We start from the raw sequence: 18,178 nt of genomic DNA on the forward strand, positions 1-18,178 counted from the left end.
CGGCCGCCTGCCGCTGCCGGGATCACCCCAGCGCCACGTTAGTCCAAGCAGCTGGCTGGGCTACCAGGGCCGACGCAGCTCTGCACCCGGAGGCGGCCTCCCGCGGATTTCCCCCTCAGGTAGGGGACAGCATTGCTCACTGCGGTGTGTGCAGACCCGCCCGGGCGCGGACACCGTGCGCGCCAGGACTCCTAAGCTCGCCTGCCTGGGCTGAAACACACACGTTGCTATTTCTAAGTGATGCTTATAGCAAATGGCTCAAAAGAAAGAGAGTCTTGAAAAGGGGCGCCGAAAAGCTAAGACTTAACTCACTGCCCTGGGGCTGCGCGCTCTTCTTCGAAGGTGGCTTCCCCAGGGACTGTTTTTTAAACCTTGTTGAAACTATTAGCACCATAAATAGTTTTTGCAACTTAGGCTACTGACATTTATAGCTCCGTTTCCATAAGCTTCCTAGCCACCGATTATAGTTTCAATTCTGTGCTTATTCGATGGATTTTGTTGTGGTTGGTTTGCTCTTAAAGGACAGATTTAAAGGATGCTTACCCTAAGGGCTCTGGGCTGCTGTTTGTGAGAGTGCATTTCTGTATAGGGAGGGCGTGGGAGCCGTTTCTTAGGGACACGGAGGGTTTGTTTATGGATGGGTTTTAGCACAAGCAAAAGAACCTGATTTGTTCTGCAGGGATGGGCGAGCAAATGCGTTTAGTGAGGGAGGAGCGAGACACTGCCGTTTCTTCCGCAGACGGGTGGTAGGTGTCTCTGCTGTCCCGGGTTCAGCTGGGCTGAAGAAACACGATCCCTCATCCAGAGATTGCAGATGCAAACTAGCTCCATTTAAAGGTAACTTCACATCCTGTCTTGGGCTCTGATAAGAGCATCCTGGTGGAGTGGGGTGATGGAGATGCCTGCTCATTTTCTAAATCTATAGAGGAGGTGACTGTGGGTGTCTGTGGGGCTTAGGGAGTGGCAGGTAAGGAATGAGAGGGGTGTTCACCAGGGGAGTACGGCACATCAGCACATCGTGGCCAGCTCAGCAGCCGTTCTGGTTCCTCACTGGTCTCTTCTGGTTCTGCGTCCTGCCCTTTCAGGAGAGGTGGCTTGTCTTGGTTGTTCCTGTTGATGCAGTAGGTACTGTGCAGGCTCATTTGGCATCTTTCCTGAGTCAGCAAATATTCACTGAGTGCCTAGTATGTGTCAGAGGTGGGAGTAGTCCCTGGGGATGCAGAGATGATGAAAACAAAGTCCTGGCTCCCCAGACGCTCTTACCTGGTGGGAGAGAGACAACTGCAATATTGAGGAGCGGTAAGTTCGGTGATGGTGTGAAAACAGCGGTGGGAGCTGAGAGGCAGCCGGCCGTTCATTGTGATGGTGATTATTTTAAAAATGATGCCCTCATGGAGTAGTCATTGCACGAATTTCAGCAGGGCCTGTGTGTGTCCCTTTCTTGGTCCCTCGGCCTATGAGTGACCCTCATCCCTCTCTTACCCCACCACCATTAGTGCCGAGGAGCAGGCAGATGTTTACAAACCACAGCAGGACTACTGGTTGCAGTACATGCCCACAGCCCAGTAGACATAGGTCAGCACCCAGGAACACACCCATCGCAAGTCAGGCTCTTCATGTCTTATCGTGTGTTTTTTCATGGGCAGTTTTCCTAAATTTCTGGATATAAAGGTTTCAAAGCAGCACTTTACAAAGACAGGGACCTTAGAAAATACTGAGGGCGTTTCAGAGCAGATGAACTTCTGCATTCTGCCCCGAGTGCCTAATCTGTGTGTTCTTGTCCCAGCCCGATTAAAAAAGGAAAGCGTTGGCCATCTCTAAGTGGGTGGAATAAAGGGAAACTAAAGCTGTTACTACATCTGCTCCGGAAAGTGACAGTCTCATCTCAGGGGTGCTTCTTCCTGGGCCCAAGTTGTGGTGGGTGATGAAAAATGGTAGAGTGGAAAGCCCTCATGTTATACCTATTTGCCAGAGATGTGTGTCACCTGCATGTTGTCACCTAAACCAGCGTGAAGGTGTTTTCAAAGCAACCTGGTGCAGTGCAAGGGGCACAAGCCTTGCTCAAACAGACCTCGGTGAATGTCTTGGCAAGTTACTTCGTCTTTGAGATTTGGTTTCCCAATCTGTAAAATGGAGACAACAATAAGATTGTTAGAATAATTGGGGAAAAGATACTTTAAAAGATGTGTTCATTGTTAAAGGGTTGTCATATATACATTTCCTGGCACAAAGTAGGCGCTCAAGAAATGGCAGTTCATTCTTTGAGTACCTCCTGTATGTCAGGCACTGCTCTATGTGTGGAGAATACATAACTGAGCAAAACTAAAGCTCCTACCCTCAAGGGGTTTAAGTAAGGGCGTGTATCTGTATGTTGTAAGACAATGGGTAAATAAATCAGTAAATATACAGCATATGAACCAATGAGACATTGTCATGGAGAAAAAGAGAGCAAGGTCAGAGGAGTAGGGAATGCAGCCAAGGGGTGGGCGGAGCTGGTTATTTCTTAAATGCAGCCTGTTCGGAAAGGCTTTGCTTGCAAATTACATTTGACCAGACGCTGGGGAAGCGAGGGAGGAAGGGAGGCTTTCTGGGCAGAGTAACAGTACCTGCAAAATGCGGAGGCAGGAGAGAGGTACATTCGCAAGAGAGCCAGAAAGGAGGTCAAGGAGGCTGCCTTGTACAGTCTATTGATGGCTGAGCTTATAAGGGTGAGGAAGGAGGAAGGCAGTAGGAGTTGAGGTCCAAGGGTAATTTGGCAAGGACATGGGGGTATTATTGCCTCTTGTGATTTATATTTGTCCGTTAAGACATATGTGCCAGCTGAGCTCTTATTTATGGCATTGGCTGAACTCCTAAACTCTGTTTAGAAGAAGGTTGGCTGGAAGTCATAGGCGCCTGTGGCCGCTCAAAGCACACGCTAACGCGGCAAGCAGAAGGTATAAATCTTTGCAAGGCTGCAGAAAGTGCAGGAATTAGGGAAACCGTGCAACACGGCACTCAGATCAAGGATTGGATCTGGTCTTCTCTTGAAATTTGCCATTATGTTTCTTTGTTCCCTGTCCCCCATAATGAAAGAAATGGACTTCTCTAGCAAATAGTCCAGCAGATACTTTCCTTGCTAGCTATTATTCTTTTTTTCTTTGAGAAGGTTTTCTGTAGTCATGGAAAGGTGTTGGGATCATCTGGAAATATACATACTCTTGGTCTACCATGGAAGGCATTTACACAATATATGGTACATTTATTTGTGGCTTCTACCTAAGGAGCTAATATGAAGATTACATTTGTTACTCTGCCCTTCTGAGATGTTGTTTCTCTAGAGAAAATGGGGTTTGGGATTTGAGTGCTCCATCACACAGCTGTCCCTGGTACAGGAGAGCTACTGCAATGGGTTCTATGGATGAACATGGGTCTGGATGCCTGAGAATCTTGTCAGTGTTTCTGTGAAATAGGATGAGGTGAGGCAGGGTCAAGGTGATGGTGTCCTGCTAGATGTCTCTAACTCACCTCAGGAGGTAACACCTATTTCTGTGAGTTTCCCCCATCTCTGGCATTTAGTCTCCTGCCTCAGAAATCTGATCTGTCTCTCTGGGCCACATCACATGACCTTATTCACCTGCATGGCAGTCTGTTGATTTGCAATGACTGAGACACTGTGGGGAGGGGCTAGAATGCCTTCTTCCTGCAGACCACCTTCATCCTCTAATGAAAACCAAATCACAAGGCGTGGTTTCCTGAGGTGCGTTTATTCAGAACTAAGTGACCTAGACACCTGACTTAGGGACAGATCATACGCCTTTGCTTTGGTTGGTCTGGTTAATGGTAGTACAGAACAAACCACCTCCACACTCAGTGGCTTAAAAGAACATTTGTTATTTTCTTATACATCATGGGTTGGCTGGGCGGTTCTCAGGGCTGAGTAGTGCTTGGTTGATTTCAGCTGTGCATGTTCATGGGATTTTTGGTCTGTGATAGGATGTCTGAGGGCTGGCTGCTCTATGATGGCCTCACTGGGATGACTGAGCTCTGCTACATGTGGCCCCTCATCCTCCAGCAGGCTAGCTCGCCACATTCACGTGGTAGTGCCAGGGGGCCTAGGGAAAGTAGAAACTTGCCTACTTGGGCCAAAACTCATAAGTGGCACTCTGTCACTTCATTCTCATCTATGGATGAAAGTAAGACACCAGGCAGCTCAGAGTGAAGGGGCAGGGAAATAGTTTCCACTTCCTGATAGGAGGAGCTACATGGGTACATTGCAAGGAGCATGGCTGCAGAGCAGGGAAGAATTGGGGATATTTTTGCAATTACTCAACCAGAGGGACCTTAATTTTTATTTATTTATTTATTTGAGAGAAAGATTTTTGCTATAGGGAGTGTGCCCTTGCCTGAGAGATGGAGAGAGATAGAGAGACAGACAGAGAGAAGTCACCCTCTAGGGGGAATGGCCACACTGCAATCCCTTCTCGTTCATTCTTCTCTTGGGATTTTGGGCATGCATGCACATGTGCTTGGAGTGAGCAGCAAGGGACCAGGTAATACAGAGCCTAGGAGAGCCTTGTGTGGACTTTGCCCTTCTCTTTGAGCAAGATAGGAAGCTACTGGAGAATTTGGATTCTAGGATGTCATTTCTGATTTATGTTTTACAATGATCACTTGAGCTTTATAACGTAAGGAAACTCTAGAGGGGCAAGGGTGGAATGCTGCTGCGGTGATCCAGGTGAGAGAGTATGGTAGTTTGGAGGTGGCATAGTGGGTGAGATGGAGAGAAGTGCCCAAATTCTGGATAGATTTGATGGTAGATGGACAACATTTACCAATAAATTAGAATATGAGAGGGAGAAAAGAGTCAAGGATGACTTCGTATAGTGGCTTGTCAGAAAAGTCTTGAGCATTTTTACATAGAAAAACTTAGGAAAAATATGTCTTGACTCTTCCAACAATTCAGTAGTCTGACCTGACCAACTGGAAGGAATAGCCCTAAACTGAACTGAAGGAGAAGCAGTTGTGGGGTTCAATTGACATTCGGCCAGAGATACCTAGTTACCTAGTTATAGGTGAGTCCAGAGTTCAGGGATGAGGCCCAGGAAGGAGGTATAAGTTTGAATATCATAAGCATGCTATTTATTTGTCCTCTCAAGGAACCAAACCACTGCTATATCTCCAGGACCCAGGATGTCACCTGACACATGGTATATGCTCAATGAATACTTACTGAATGAGCAAATGGAACCATGTAATTACTAGAAGTGACGGAAAATATTTGCTTGGTGGATCCCTGAAGTTCTTTCCTTTCTTTGCAAGGTTTCCTGGGAGCCTTACTGTGGATATTGTGGGCTAAAAACAGACTTTAAATGTGAACTGAAGGCCCCAGTTGTTTGTATCTTACAGAAAGGAATGGGTGGTGGCAAGTAAGAAAGAAGTGGAAACCAAAAAAACAGCTCATACTGTCAAAAAAGGAAAAAAGATACTCCAGAGAGAGGTGGCTGAAATTCAGGGGTGTGATGTTCTTGGGTTATTATTGTACTGCTCTTAATTTAAGATGAAGCAGAAGCAAGGAAGAATCCTGAAAAGGGGAGAAATTTATTTAAATCTATTTATGCCAAGTGAGGGAGCGTCACCAGCTTGCTTGAAAAATCCCACATCTACAATACATCTTTCATAATGTGTTCTTGTTTATAAAAGGAGAGAAACAGTCAGTAGCTTATAGGAAAAAGGGAGGGCTGAAATGCTTCGGTCTCAGACTGGGGGTGCTGCCTATGTTCTCCCTATGATGTGGCTGATTCTGTATGAACACAAGTTTGGTTTGCAATAGTATTTGGGGGGGGGGTGAAATAAAAATCAAGTACTGAAATTAAGTGGTTATGTGTGTGTGTGTGTGAGTGAAAGAGAGAGAGATGGAGGGTGGGCCAATGGTGAAATAATGAAAAAGAATAGAAGCACAGAAGGAAATGGGACAAAGGATATCAAACTGACCTTTATTTATTTATTTATTTATTATTTTGCCGATCAGTGCATGCACTTGCCAGAGAGAGAGGGAAGGAGAGACTAGGAGAGGGAGAGAAAGCACCCCTATCAGGGGGCATGGCCATGCCACAGTCCTTTTTTCTGTTTCTCCTTCTGTAAGAACTTTGAACATACATACATATGAGCCCAGTGTGTTTTTCCAACCATCAGAGCAGGATTTGCACCAGGCTTAGCCATGTGGGATCTGGCTTCCCATGCATAGCACTTAATCATTATGCTATGAGGTTGGCCTTGAACTTTTTTTTTTTTTTTAATGAAGTTTTTGCCATAGGGCATGTGCACTTGCCAGACAGAGACAGAGGGAGAAAGTGAGAAATCACTCTGTATGGGAGATGGTCACTTTGCAATTCCTTCTCCTCCATTCTCCTCTTGGGATTTTAGGCATGCATGCACGTGTGTCTGGTGTGATTTTCAAGCTGCCAGGTCTGGAATTTTTGAACCACAATTGGCCTTAACCAACCTTAACTGCAGTTGGGAGTCCAGCACCTTAACCACCATACCACCTGCTGGCCCCTTGGCCTTCACTTTTTGTGTGTGATTTTCTAGACCTGACTATGGGGTATAGGATAGAGCAGTGGACTCTGGAATCAGACAGAACGGGGTTTGACTTCAAGCCTCATTTCTTTCTAGTTCTGCAAACTTGAGGAAGTTATTTAACTTCTGTGAGCTTGGATTTCCTCAGTTGTGAAATGATAGTGATGATGATGATCATCAACATAACTCTACCCAAGTTCTCTGCAGTTCCTTTCATGTTCCTGGATTAGGATATTTGGCGTAACTGTTGATTAAAGGATCGCTGTACCAGCTGAGGAACCTAAAGGGTCTATGTGGAGAGAATTGAGAATCTACCATTTAATATGGGAAGTGGTACTTAGAAGATTATTTACCTTGGGACCAGCAGATGGTGTAATGGTTATGTTGCTGGACTCAAATGTAGTCAACCATGGTTTGAGTCCCGGACCCAGTGGCTTAAAACTCATACCGGGTGCATGTGCATGCATACCCCAAATCCCAAGAGGAGCATGGAGAAGGGATTGTAGAGTGGCCGTCCCTTGGGGGGGGGGCTGATTTCTCACTTTCTGTCTCTCTGTCTCTCTCCGTTTCTCCAGCAAACACACATGCTCTGTAGCAATAATCTCTCTCTAAAAAAAAGGAAGATTATTTGTTTGGGGTACATGATGTTCAAAATAAGACAAGTGAATGGTACCTAGGAGGGAAGCCAATCTTGTATTCTTGCCATAAGTTCAGCTCCTACTTAGCTTAGTCTTGCTATGTCTCATAGTTAGAATTCTATGATGAAAATTTCTGGGTCACATGGAGTAGGTAGATGCTGAAATTTTCCTATTAGTCTTTGGGCATGGCTCCCACAAAGTCTGCCCATGGTCTTCTTTTGGAAAAGTCTTCTGCTCTTTCTATTCCAGGCACATAGCAGGCACACAGTGTGTGTTATTAGATACATGTATGAGTACATGATGCTGTGGTTGTGATGTTGGCTGAGGCTCTTCTAGGTTGTTCCTCACTGGCGTGGGCAAGAAATAAGAGTGCAAATGACAGTGATGAGCTAAATCTTCAGCACTTAGTAGGTACACAGCAGCTAATGCTTCCCTTTATCTCCCTCTGTGCTTCTGCTGTGATTCTGGCCCCTTTTGTATCAAGGATCATACACTCAGCACTTTCTACAAGCTGTCAGCTACGTCAGCTGCAAAGCCTGGATCTCCCTTGCTGAGCTGACCATTGATTACAGATCACCCTACAGTGTCTCCTGCCTACTGACGAAGTCCCGCACCCTGGGTTCCCTTCTTCAGCTCGCCACAGAGAAGCCTGTGATCTTATCAACTTTTCCTGTTTTCTGTAGAAACTTCCACTCCTGTTACTATCAGTCTTTAGAGCTTGCATTTGTCTTGGGTGGTAAGGGAGAGAGTAACTTAACTTGCTTTTTCCAAAAATCTCTTGGAGAAGTGGATGCATAAACTCATTTCTTTCTCTGCCAGCTCTGCATACATGCAAGAAAAGCTAATTTTTCCAGATGTCTGGGATCTTTCCAAATCACAGATGTCTGGGCCTGGAAGTTGACTGTTCATGCTGAGAGCTGGATGCTATTAAGTGCTTGCTGTGCCAACCACAGGTGATGGGTGTGTTGGCAGGGACTCTGGGCTCCCCAGACTCACGTAGGCAGGGATAAGTGTGATTTATAATTCTGTTTTCATGGTCTTTCCATGACAGAAACTTGCAAATGAATACTGCTAAGCAGAAGGAGCAGAACATATCCATGGATAAATGAGCTGTCCATCATCACTCTTGCGTGGGCAGCCTTTGTTTTAATGAATATTTCATGCGTAGGTTCCTTTCCATTTCCAGAATAAGTTCAAAATAATGGAAGGCCTTACTTGAACTGTAGGTTCGTAGTGTCTCTGAGCTGAAGGGGCCTCAGAAAGAATCTTAACTCCTTATTAGACAGAAGAGGAAACTGAGTTTAGAGAAAGGAATACCTTATTAAAAGTTGTACGGTAAATTGACGTTAGAGAGAGGATCAGAACCCAGGTTGGGGCTGTAGCAACATAAGTTCAGTGAGAGGCCAAGAGAAAACAGGGAAATGTAGTTGGAGCTCTTCATTATTACGTTTAAAATCCCTCTGTATAGAAACCCTTTGAATCAGACAGGTGGGAGCCAGGTTAGGTCCCTCAATAGTTTCCTCCAAATGCTTTTGTCCTTTGGGACTTCCCCTGCCTGACTCCCAGAGCCCAGGCCCAGTGAGGACTGCTCTTGTTTAGCCTGCAGCCCCTGTTCTCCTGCTACTTACCGTGGCCTTTTGCATACCTGATATGGGCTGTAGCAGATGGTGCTGAGGAATGGAGCCCAGCTGGCATGCGGGGTGCTCCGAGAGAGGGGAAAAGGAATTGTGGAGTGTCCAGCTCCAGCTAGAGTCTTGGACCTGGACCTGGGAGTGGGAGCTGGAGAGGTCACAGCAGTGTCAGGAGCTTCTAACTTTAACCCTGAAGCACTTAAGGGACTTAAGTTCCACTCCTGCCCCTATGATGAGTGATATAAGCATAACCTATACATGGTAGCTTAATGGTCCATGGGTTAAATGTACTTACTTTTGTTTTTAATTTTTTTAACTTTTAAAAAAAGAATGATTTCATTTTTATTGATATTTATTATTGTTTTCTAATTTGCTACAGTGCATGTGCATACACAAGAAAGAGAGAGAGAGAGAGAGGAAGTGAGAAAGCAAGCTGCCAGGTTTGGGACTTGAACTGCAGTTGGCCATGTGGGAGTCTAGTGCCTTTATAATCTTGTCACCTGCTGGCCCCGACTTTTATTTATTTATTTATTTATTTTTAAAAGCAAAGCATAAACACCAAGCTTTAATGGGAGAGGGAAGTATTGGGAAGCAGTAGTTAAAAACTTTAAATCAATGGTAGATAAACTTTATGGGCATGATGAAGACTGAATGAGAAAGGGTCAGAAGTAATATAAAAACATCGTAGGGTTCTGGGCCAAGTTATCTCCTCATTCCCCAGGATGAATAACTCTTTTTGTTTACTTCTTTAGTGGTGCTGGCCACATCTGTGACAGAGAAGTGGTGCTGGAGTGGTAGGTGGCCTCTTGCTTCCTCAGTGGCCCAGTGTGTGGGATCTTGGGACAATAGAGAGGACAGTCAGAGGCCAGGCTAATCCTATAATGTTTTTTAGTTTCATGTGTGTCTCTCCAATTTGATGGCTTGCTTACTTCCAGACCATTTCCTCTGACAAGTAAGGTTCCTTCTAGTGGACTCAACTTCCAATCAGTTCCTGGACTCGAGCTAACTCTGCCTTCCTGTGCATCTTTGAAATGATGCAGGACAAAGTCCAAGAATCAATCTCTTGAGGTTCCTAGCCGGGCTGTCCTTTTTTTTTTCCTTCAAAAAGAGATTTTTGCTATAGAGCACATGTGCTTGCCAGAGAGAAAGAAACACAAAGCAGGAAATCACCCCCTGTGGGGATGTCCACACTGTAATTCCTTCTCCTCCATTCTCCTCCTGGGATCTTGAGTGCACACACATACACCTGGCATGAGTTTTAAGCCATCAGGTCCAGGATTCGAACAATGGCGTTTATGTGGGAGTGCGGTGATGTAACCATTCTACCATTTGCTGGTCCCACTGGGCTGTACTTCTTAATAATAGTGTAAGACCTTGTGTAAGTCATTGAGCAGCACCATGACTCAGTTTCTCAGTCCATAAAATGGGAACAATGATAGCATTATCCACTCTATAGGGTTATGGGAAGAAAATTGTCTTGTAGTGAGTGCTCATGTAGGGCAGACAATATTAAATGTTACATCCAGAATCTGACTCATAAAGAATAAAAGTTTATTTGACTTATGATTCTGGTGGCTGGAAAATCCAACGTGGCAGGGCTGACAGTGGGTAGACCTCTGATGCTGTATCACAACATGGCTGACAGAGCAGAGAGGATAAGGGAGCAGGGCAAGAAGGGGGACCAGGGGCAACCATCTTCCTTTTATAACAACCTACTCTCATGGGAATTAACTCATTCTTATGGGAGCTAGACCTCACTCAGTTTGGTGAGACATTATTCATCTATTTTTGAGGTGATGCATCAGTGATCCAAACACCACCCACTAGTTCTCACCTTTTACAGGTCTCATCACCTCCCAGTGCCATTACACTGAGGACCAAATTCCAAAACATGAACCTTTGGGGGACAAACCATTATCTAAACTATAATACTGTCTGATGCTCTAGAATATGTTCCTTGTACGATACTGCGTTACCTCCTAACTGAGTCTATGAAGACTTGCTAGATGTGGCACTGGGCCTCAACTCACACCCTCTACTCCACCCTCTTCCACTCTTGCCACTTTAGCCTACTGTCTTCTAGGGGCAATTTGCTGACATCTTGCTAGTACCTAATGGACCCTCAGGTATGGATCACACTTGCTTTCCGGACACTGGACCTCTTTTCCTGTACTCACAAGTCCACCTGCCCTACTTGTAGGCTTGTTCATAGGGTCAAAAGTTACCTAAGACTGGGGATATTTTAACTACAGAAAGGGTAAAACTTCAAGTGTCTTTGATGGTAATAAGCCTTAACTCAGTTTTCTGTGTCTTATACTTGAGTTTCTTCTATACTTTTGAGACTATTTCTCTGTCTTCTGCAAGGATAAATTGCAAGAAAGTTGCTTGTGTTCCTCTGCATAATCTGAATTCATTTATTCTGAACTCTAAGGTTGGGTTAGGGCCCACACCCAAACTATACTCTCCTTTAAATATTTTTTGAGCTACTGCTTCCTTCTAGGCCTTGTCTCCTAAGCTTTTTTCTTATCAGGAAGATATCTGTTTTCTCTCTCTAAAATCTATCATTCTCTAGAAGTAGAGTTCTCTGAGCTGTGCCTCTCTTGCTGCCCTTGGTGCACATGAATAAACTCCAGGGCTTTGTCACTAAAAGTCTGGGGCCCTGACCAGGAACATCAGCAAGACCTGGGAGCTTGCTAGAATTCTATCTCAGGCCTCGCCTCAGACATGCTCCATCAAAGTCTACCTTTACCAAGGTCCCCAGGTTATTTGTAAGCACGATAAAATAGGGTATAGGTCACAAGACACTCCCACCCCATACCATTTCCTCCCAGCTTGGAAGCTCACATGGTTACATTCTCCTGACCCCACCAGAGAAGCTGGACCACAACTTGGGTGGGGGCCAAGCTTCCTCTATTGGCTAGGTCCATCAGGGGCTACAATGCTTGGACTGTGCCATCGGCAAGCTCATTAATAATTAGAATGAAAGGCGAAAAGGTACCATACAGAGGTATACAAAGAATAGATGTTTCTGGGAGCACAAGGCTAGAAGCAGCTGCAGTTGCTTCATGAGATGAGAAGACTGAGGGCCAGGCAAAGCTATTGGGTGGGGATATTGGTCATTTGATCCTGAAAGGATAGGTAGAAGCTTTCCAGGTGGGGAATGAGGAGGAGAAAGGTATTCCTGGCAGGGATTAGCCTAAGGAGAAGCATGCAGATCTGAAAGTGCATGGTTGACTCTGGAACAATAGACTAACTAGTGTGGCTAAAACATGGAGTATGAGGTGGAGTTGGCTGGGCTGGAGTTGGAGAGAGGGTGGAGGTGGAGGAGAAGTTCAGCGGGAAACAGCAGGACACCCACTAGACTATCTTGTGGGTGTGTAATTTATCAGTTGTGGGTTTTTATTTATTTATTTATTTTGGCGAGGTTTTTGCCATAGGACGCATGCGCTTGCCAGGCAGACAGAGAGACAGAGAGACAGAAAGCGAGAAACCACCCCCCAGCGGGGGTGGCCACTCCACAATCCCTTCTCCTCCATTCTCCTCTCAGGATCTTGGGCATACACGCACATGCGCCCAGTGTGAGCTGTAAGCCACAGGGTCCGAGAATCGAACCACGATCAACTACATGGAGTCCAGCGACATAGCCATTATGCTAACTGCTGGTCCCCCTTTTTCTTTTTTTTTTCTTAAGTTTTTTTTTTTTCTTTTCTTTTTTTTTTGTTTTTTGTTTTTTGGTTTTTTTTGGCCATAGGTTGTGTGCCCCTATGGTGCAAGAGAGAAAGTCAGAGAGACAGAGAAAAGTAAGAAAAGAAATCACCCCACAGAGGGGATAGCCATGCTGCAGTCCCTTTTCTTTCATTCTCCTCTCAGGATTCTGGATGCACACACATACACAGAAAGTGAGAAATCACTCCCCAGGGAGTTGGCCATGCTGCAATCCCTTCTCTTCTATTTTCCTCTTGGGATTTTTGGCACGTGCACACATGCCTGGCTTGAGTTTTTTCTTTTTAAATTATTTATTTAGTTTTATTATTATTATTATTATTTAATTTGCTACAGGGCACACATGCTTATGAGAGGGAGAGAGAAAAGGAAAATGAGAAAGCAAGCTGCTACGTCTGGGACTCGAACCATGGTCAGCCATATGGGCATCTAGCACCTTAACCACCATGCCACCTGCTGGCCCTCCAGTTTGAGTTTTAAGCCACCGAGTCTGGGTCTCAAACTACATGGGAGTGCAGCAATATAACCATTATGCTCTCTGATGGCCCCATATTATAATATTAGAATATTATAGAGTCCTGAGTGCTAATTATTATACCATTGGAACCACAAGAAAGGGTATTACAGAGGGTACAGATAAAATAATATATAAGTAAGGCAGGTGGGAAGGGGAACAGAGTTTCCATGATCTTTGGGAACAACATCCTCCAGGAATGGCCACATGTTCAGCCATCCAGTTCTCCGAATCTCATCCTTTCAGATTCTTATGAAGGCTTTCTTATATAGGTATAACTGATTAAGTAAGTGACCACTGGTGACCAACTCAACTTTGACATCTCTGTTATTTCCCCTCCCCCAGGAAGTAGGGGGAGGGACTAAAAGTCCCAACCCTCTTATAATAGCCTGCCTTGATCTGCCTGGTGACTAGGCCACATTCTGAACTACTCAGGAGAGGCCAGCCATCAGCCAGCTCATTAGCATATACAAAGACACTTATCACTTTGAAGAGTCCATCTGCTGAAGTGATGAGAATGGATGTGTGGATGAGACTGAGTGTGTAGGCCCATAGAACCTCTATGGGTTCCCCTGCAGTGCATCTTCTGGCTGACCCTGCGTGGGGCTGGCTCAGGTGTGAGAAAGAAAAGCAGTTCAGAGCAGTCTGTGGAACGTAAGGTCTGCTAGCAATCTCAAGAGATGTGTGGCAAAAGGCCTTGGATATGCCGCACACCCCTGGGAGTATTGCCCAAAAGGCATGGGATATGTTAGTAACTAAACTGACTTAATGTGACCTTCTGTCTTCATCATGATGTTACCAGAATTCTAGTATAAAAAATAGTAACTAGCCAACCAGTTGCCTAATTTATTTTAAATGGACAAACATACATTGTTGACAAACTTTCTCCTTAGAGAAACCTGCATATTTCAAAGGAGAAATGATGTACCTGGATTGGAGACCTCAGAAAGGTGGCAAAGGAATGTGACAATCTAACATCCTAACTTTGAAGTGGTTGGAGGGTTATCTATCAGTTCACAGAAAGGGTTAGAGAACAATGATTTTCAAGAGAAGGTGGGGGCACCTCTCTCTGTGAGTGCTTGGGATTGATCTATATTTGGATGATGACTCTTGCCTGAGGTTAATCCTCTTTGTCTCAGTCATCCAACCAAGGGATTAATTGCTTTAGGCTCCAAGCCTCACAGGGCCCAACAAAGTGAGCTTTGTGTTGCCAAGGCCCAGGGATTCAAACGGTCAAGTTCTATTGACCCAACACACAAGACTCCATTGTCGTTGTTCAATCTTAGCCTTTTAATACTGATGTTTATTGAGAGAGACTAAGACCCCCCAGAAGGGTGACAACTTATTCTTATAGGAGATTTATGATTAAAACCCTTGTTTCCAGGTTTGAGTTCTAGTCTGTGCTCTGTGCTACTGTCCAGGGAAGAAAAGGGGGTCAAGATGATAGAGCAGTGGTAAAATGCAGTGCTTTTGGGGGAACCTACCTAGGAAGGTTTTAGGTTCATGTCTGGAGGCCTCCCTGAAAATGCATGGCACCTGTGTGCCCATGATCCAGAGTTGTCTGAAGCTGGGAGTGGATTTCAGGTTCAAGACCATATTGGGGTGTTCTCTCTTATTTCTCTGTCTTGCTCATGAAATAAGTTAATAAACTTAAAAAAAAAAAAAAAAAAAGAAGGGATTCAGGAAAAGTGCCTTAGCTGACAGAGCAAAGCAACTGATACGTGGAAGTTCTTGTTTACTGATGTGAATTCCACATTGTGTTCTGGGGAGGTGTTTAGTCTATCAGAAAAGTCTAGTTGCTTTCTTGCTAAAAACTAGGCTATTTGGGGGCCAGCAGATGGTGTGGTGGTTAAGGCACCGTGGTTTGAGTCTTGGACCTAGTGGCTTGAAAATTACACTGGGTGCATGTGTATACATGTTCAAAATCCCAGGAGGAGAAAGAGGAGAAGGGATTGTGACATGGCCATCTCCTCTAGGGGGTAAGTTCTCATTTTTTCCTCTACTGTCTCTGCCTCTGTCTCTCCGGTGAGCACGCTCTGTAGAAAAAGCCTTTAAAAAGGGGGAGAAAGCTATTTGGAAATACCCTTATAGGGTCATTTTTCTGACTTTGTGTGTTCAGCTTAAGATTTGCTCTTTGGGAGAAAAGAAATCTGCCAAGCTCAGCTAGGGTCACTATATCCAAGAGTCCATATCTAAGAGTCCAAAGACTGCATATCGTTTTTGTTGTTGCTTATTTTAATCTGCTATAGGGTATGTGTGCTTGCCAGGGAGAGAAAGTAAGAAATTTCCCGGGGGTGATGACTACACTGCAATATATTTTCCTCCATTTCCTTCTTGGGATTTTGGGGATGCACGCACACACACCTGGTGTGTTTTTCTACCACTGGGTCTAGTACGAGGACCACATAGTTGACCATCTAGAATCCAACTGCCTTAACCTCCGCACCACCTGCTGGCCTCACGACTTCATGTCTTGAGGGGGTCAAAGCTTCTGAAAGCAAAATTGGGGTGCTGTTACTGAAAGAAGGGGTCACGGTTGTTGACCGGCAAAACCCACAGACATCCACCATGTACACTGTGCTGGCTTCTCTCGCTGAAGTAAAGGCCACAAGGTTAATGTGAAAGACCTTGAAGGTTTGACTATTTCTAAAGGGCTCAAGTTTTCATAACCACCTCCTTGCTTTCTCTAATCTTGCATTTTGAGATTAAACTGTGCACAATACTTAAGTGTCTTTTTCATTTATTTATTCAACAAATGTTCGTTGATTGCTCACTGTGCTAGGTATTAAGGTTAATGGTAGGCAAGGAAGACATGATTCCTGACTTTAGAAGTATATAAGTCTAGCAATTTATAAAGAAGCTCTGTTTGAGATATGTATATCTATATATATATAAAGAGTATACACACACATATATAAGTGTATATGTGTACACACATGTATATATTTTATTTTCTACTTCAGAATTACTAGCTTATTTAAGACCTGACGACCTGTAAGTTCAGCTGCTGATCTTCAGGGACATTCACTTTGGATAAAGAAAGGGGTGTGGTGGGTGAATCGCATCAATGAGTTATTCTGCTAAAGAACGTGACCTTGCATTCTGCCTATGCATTGAACATCTTGGAAGCTGAAGAGTAAAAATCCATCTTAGACTCAAACTGCCAGCTACTACTCTGTTCTGAGTTGGGAGCGAGTGGGTGAACTTCATCTGTGCTGCTTCTGTTTGCAGGCTGTAAATGAGAACTGGCATCCCAGGCTGCTTTGTTGTTGTGTGGTGGTGTTTGAACACCGGACCGCATAGTGCTTTGCTATTATCAAGTTATTTGTCTAATCCCAGCAGCTGGCAATTGCATAATAATTTCCAAGAAAAAAAAATAAAAGAGCCTGGAGATATTTACTTAGAACGAATAAAAATAGGCAGAAAGTGAGGTGTGCGCCTCCCATACAGAATGTCATATGACTGCACTTCACAATGGCAGCATTGTTCCTTGGTTAGAATTTCCCAGGGGACTTCCCCTCCTCAAAGTTCAGAGAAGGGTCATGTGTTCTGGAAAGGAGGCCTGTGTCATCTTCTTTGCACGCACTGACAGAGCTGGAAAAATTGCCTAAACTCTTGAGATGTGGTATGGCTTGTACTGTTAGAGAGCTCATAGGTAAACTATTGTGGCATAGAATCCAAGGTTAATACCAGCGTACAGACTTACAAGAGCCCAGAGCCACATGTTTCTCCCCTTCTGGATTTATTTCCCTGGTGGCAAAAGTATAGGCTCTGGTGTCAGATTGCTGCGTTCAAAGTATGTCTTCTTCATGTACTCATTGTGCTTAAATGCTCTGTGCCTCGGTTTCCTCACCTGTAAAATGAGGGTGATATTAACTAGTGCTGTATCTCAAACAACGTTTAAGAGGGGTGAATTAAATGAGACAACACAGTGCTTAGCACAATATTGGATAGATAGCAAGTGTATTGGTCAGCTATTACTGTGTAGTAATAATGTTGCCTAACAAACAGCTCCAAATGTCTCAGTGGGTCTACAACGAATATTATTTTTCTTATAAGTCTGTCAGTCAGCTGGGGTGGCTGTCCTTCATGTTGGAGGTTAGGTTAGGTCTGGTCCATGTGTGTTTCAACCACTTACCAAGGACATATTCTCCTCATGCCAAATGGTAGGAGGACATAAGTCCTAGCACATTTAAAGCCTTTGTTAGCACTTCATTGGCCAAAGTAAGTCATGTGATCAAACTCAAATCCTCATCAATGAAGTGAGAACTTATACTCTTCTCATAGTGGAAGACACTGCAAAGTTACATCACTAAAAAAGTGAATTATAATCCTGCAGATGGCGTAATGGTTATGTTGCTGGACTCCCACGTAGTTGGTTTGAGTCCTCAACTGGTGGCTTAAAACTCAAACTGGGCGCATGTGTGTGTGTGTGCCCAAAATCCTGAGAGGAGAATGGAGAAGAAGGGATATGTGGTGTGGCCATCCCCCAGGGGAGGGTGGGAGGGATGATTTCTTGCTTTCTGTGTCTCTTTCTCTCTGGTGGGTGCACAAGCCCTGTAGCAAAAATCTCTCTCTCTCTCTAAAAAACAAACAAACAAATAAACCTGAATTATAATCTTATATAATCTTATTAGGGGAGAAGAATTGAAAATAATATTGATAATTTGATCTACGAGAGCCAGTAACAGATTATCAAGTGGGAGGTTTTTTATTGCCCCAGAATTGCATTCAGATTGCAAATCCAAAAATAAGACTTCTTAGACCTTCTACTTTTTTAAATAACTGGGGCCCCTTGTGGTTTTCCAAAGGCAGTAAAACCGGCCTTCGTGCCCTCAACTCTAAGCTCCCCAGTCTATGTAAGTGTAAGGATGGAAAGGGGAGGTAGAGTCTGGAATCTTGGCCCATAGTAAGTACTTGTTTGGTGTGAAAGACTTTTTGCTCCCCGCGAGCCAAGTAAAAGGATTCAGAGAGACTCCCTTATGGGCACTGGGGATGCTTGTAAGAAGAGAAAGAGAGCATCTTATGTGGTACTAGTGGAATAGATTGAAATCTTTTTTTTTTTAAAGAATTACTTATTTAATTCCATTTGCTATTATTATTATTTTTAATTT

The 18,178-nt window shown here is 44.3% G+C and overlaps 1 protein-coding gene across 3 annotated transcripts in view; it reads left to right on the forward strand.

Moving 5' to 3' along the window:
- SV2B (synaptic vesicle glycoprotein 2B) overlaps nt 1–18,178 on the forward strand; it is a 280,257-nt gene that overhangs the window by 117,349 nt on the left and 144,730 nt on the right. The window contains exon 1 of one of the 3 annotated variants that reach the window (XM_006142670.2): nt 13–119. The exons of 1 other annotated variant lie outside the window; for it this stretch is intronic. The gene's annotated coding sequence lies outside the window, so the exon portion shown is untranslated. Of the gene's footprint in view, nt 1–12; nt 120–697; nt 838–18,178 lie in introns of those variants that run through there. One more of the 3 variants, XM_006142668.3, reaches the window with a different exon arrangement.

Source organism: Tupaia chinensis, unplaced genomic scaffold, assembly GCF_000334495.1.
Source record: "Tupaia chinensis unplaced genomic scaffold, TupChi_1.0 Scaffold000078_1, whole genome shotgun sequence".
Classification (NCBI taxonomy): Eukaryota; Metazoa; Chordata; class Mammalia; order Scandentia; family Tupaiidae; genus Tupaia; species Tupaia belangeri.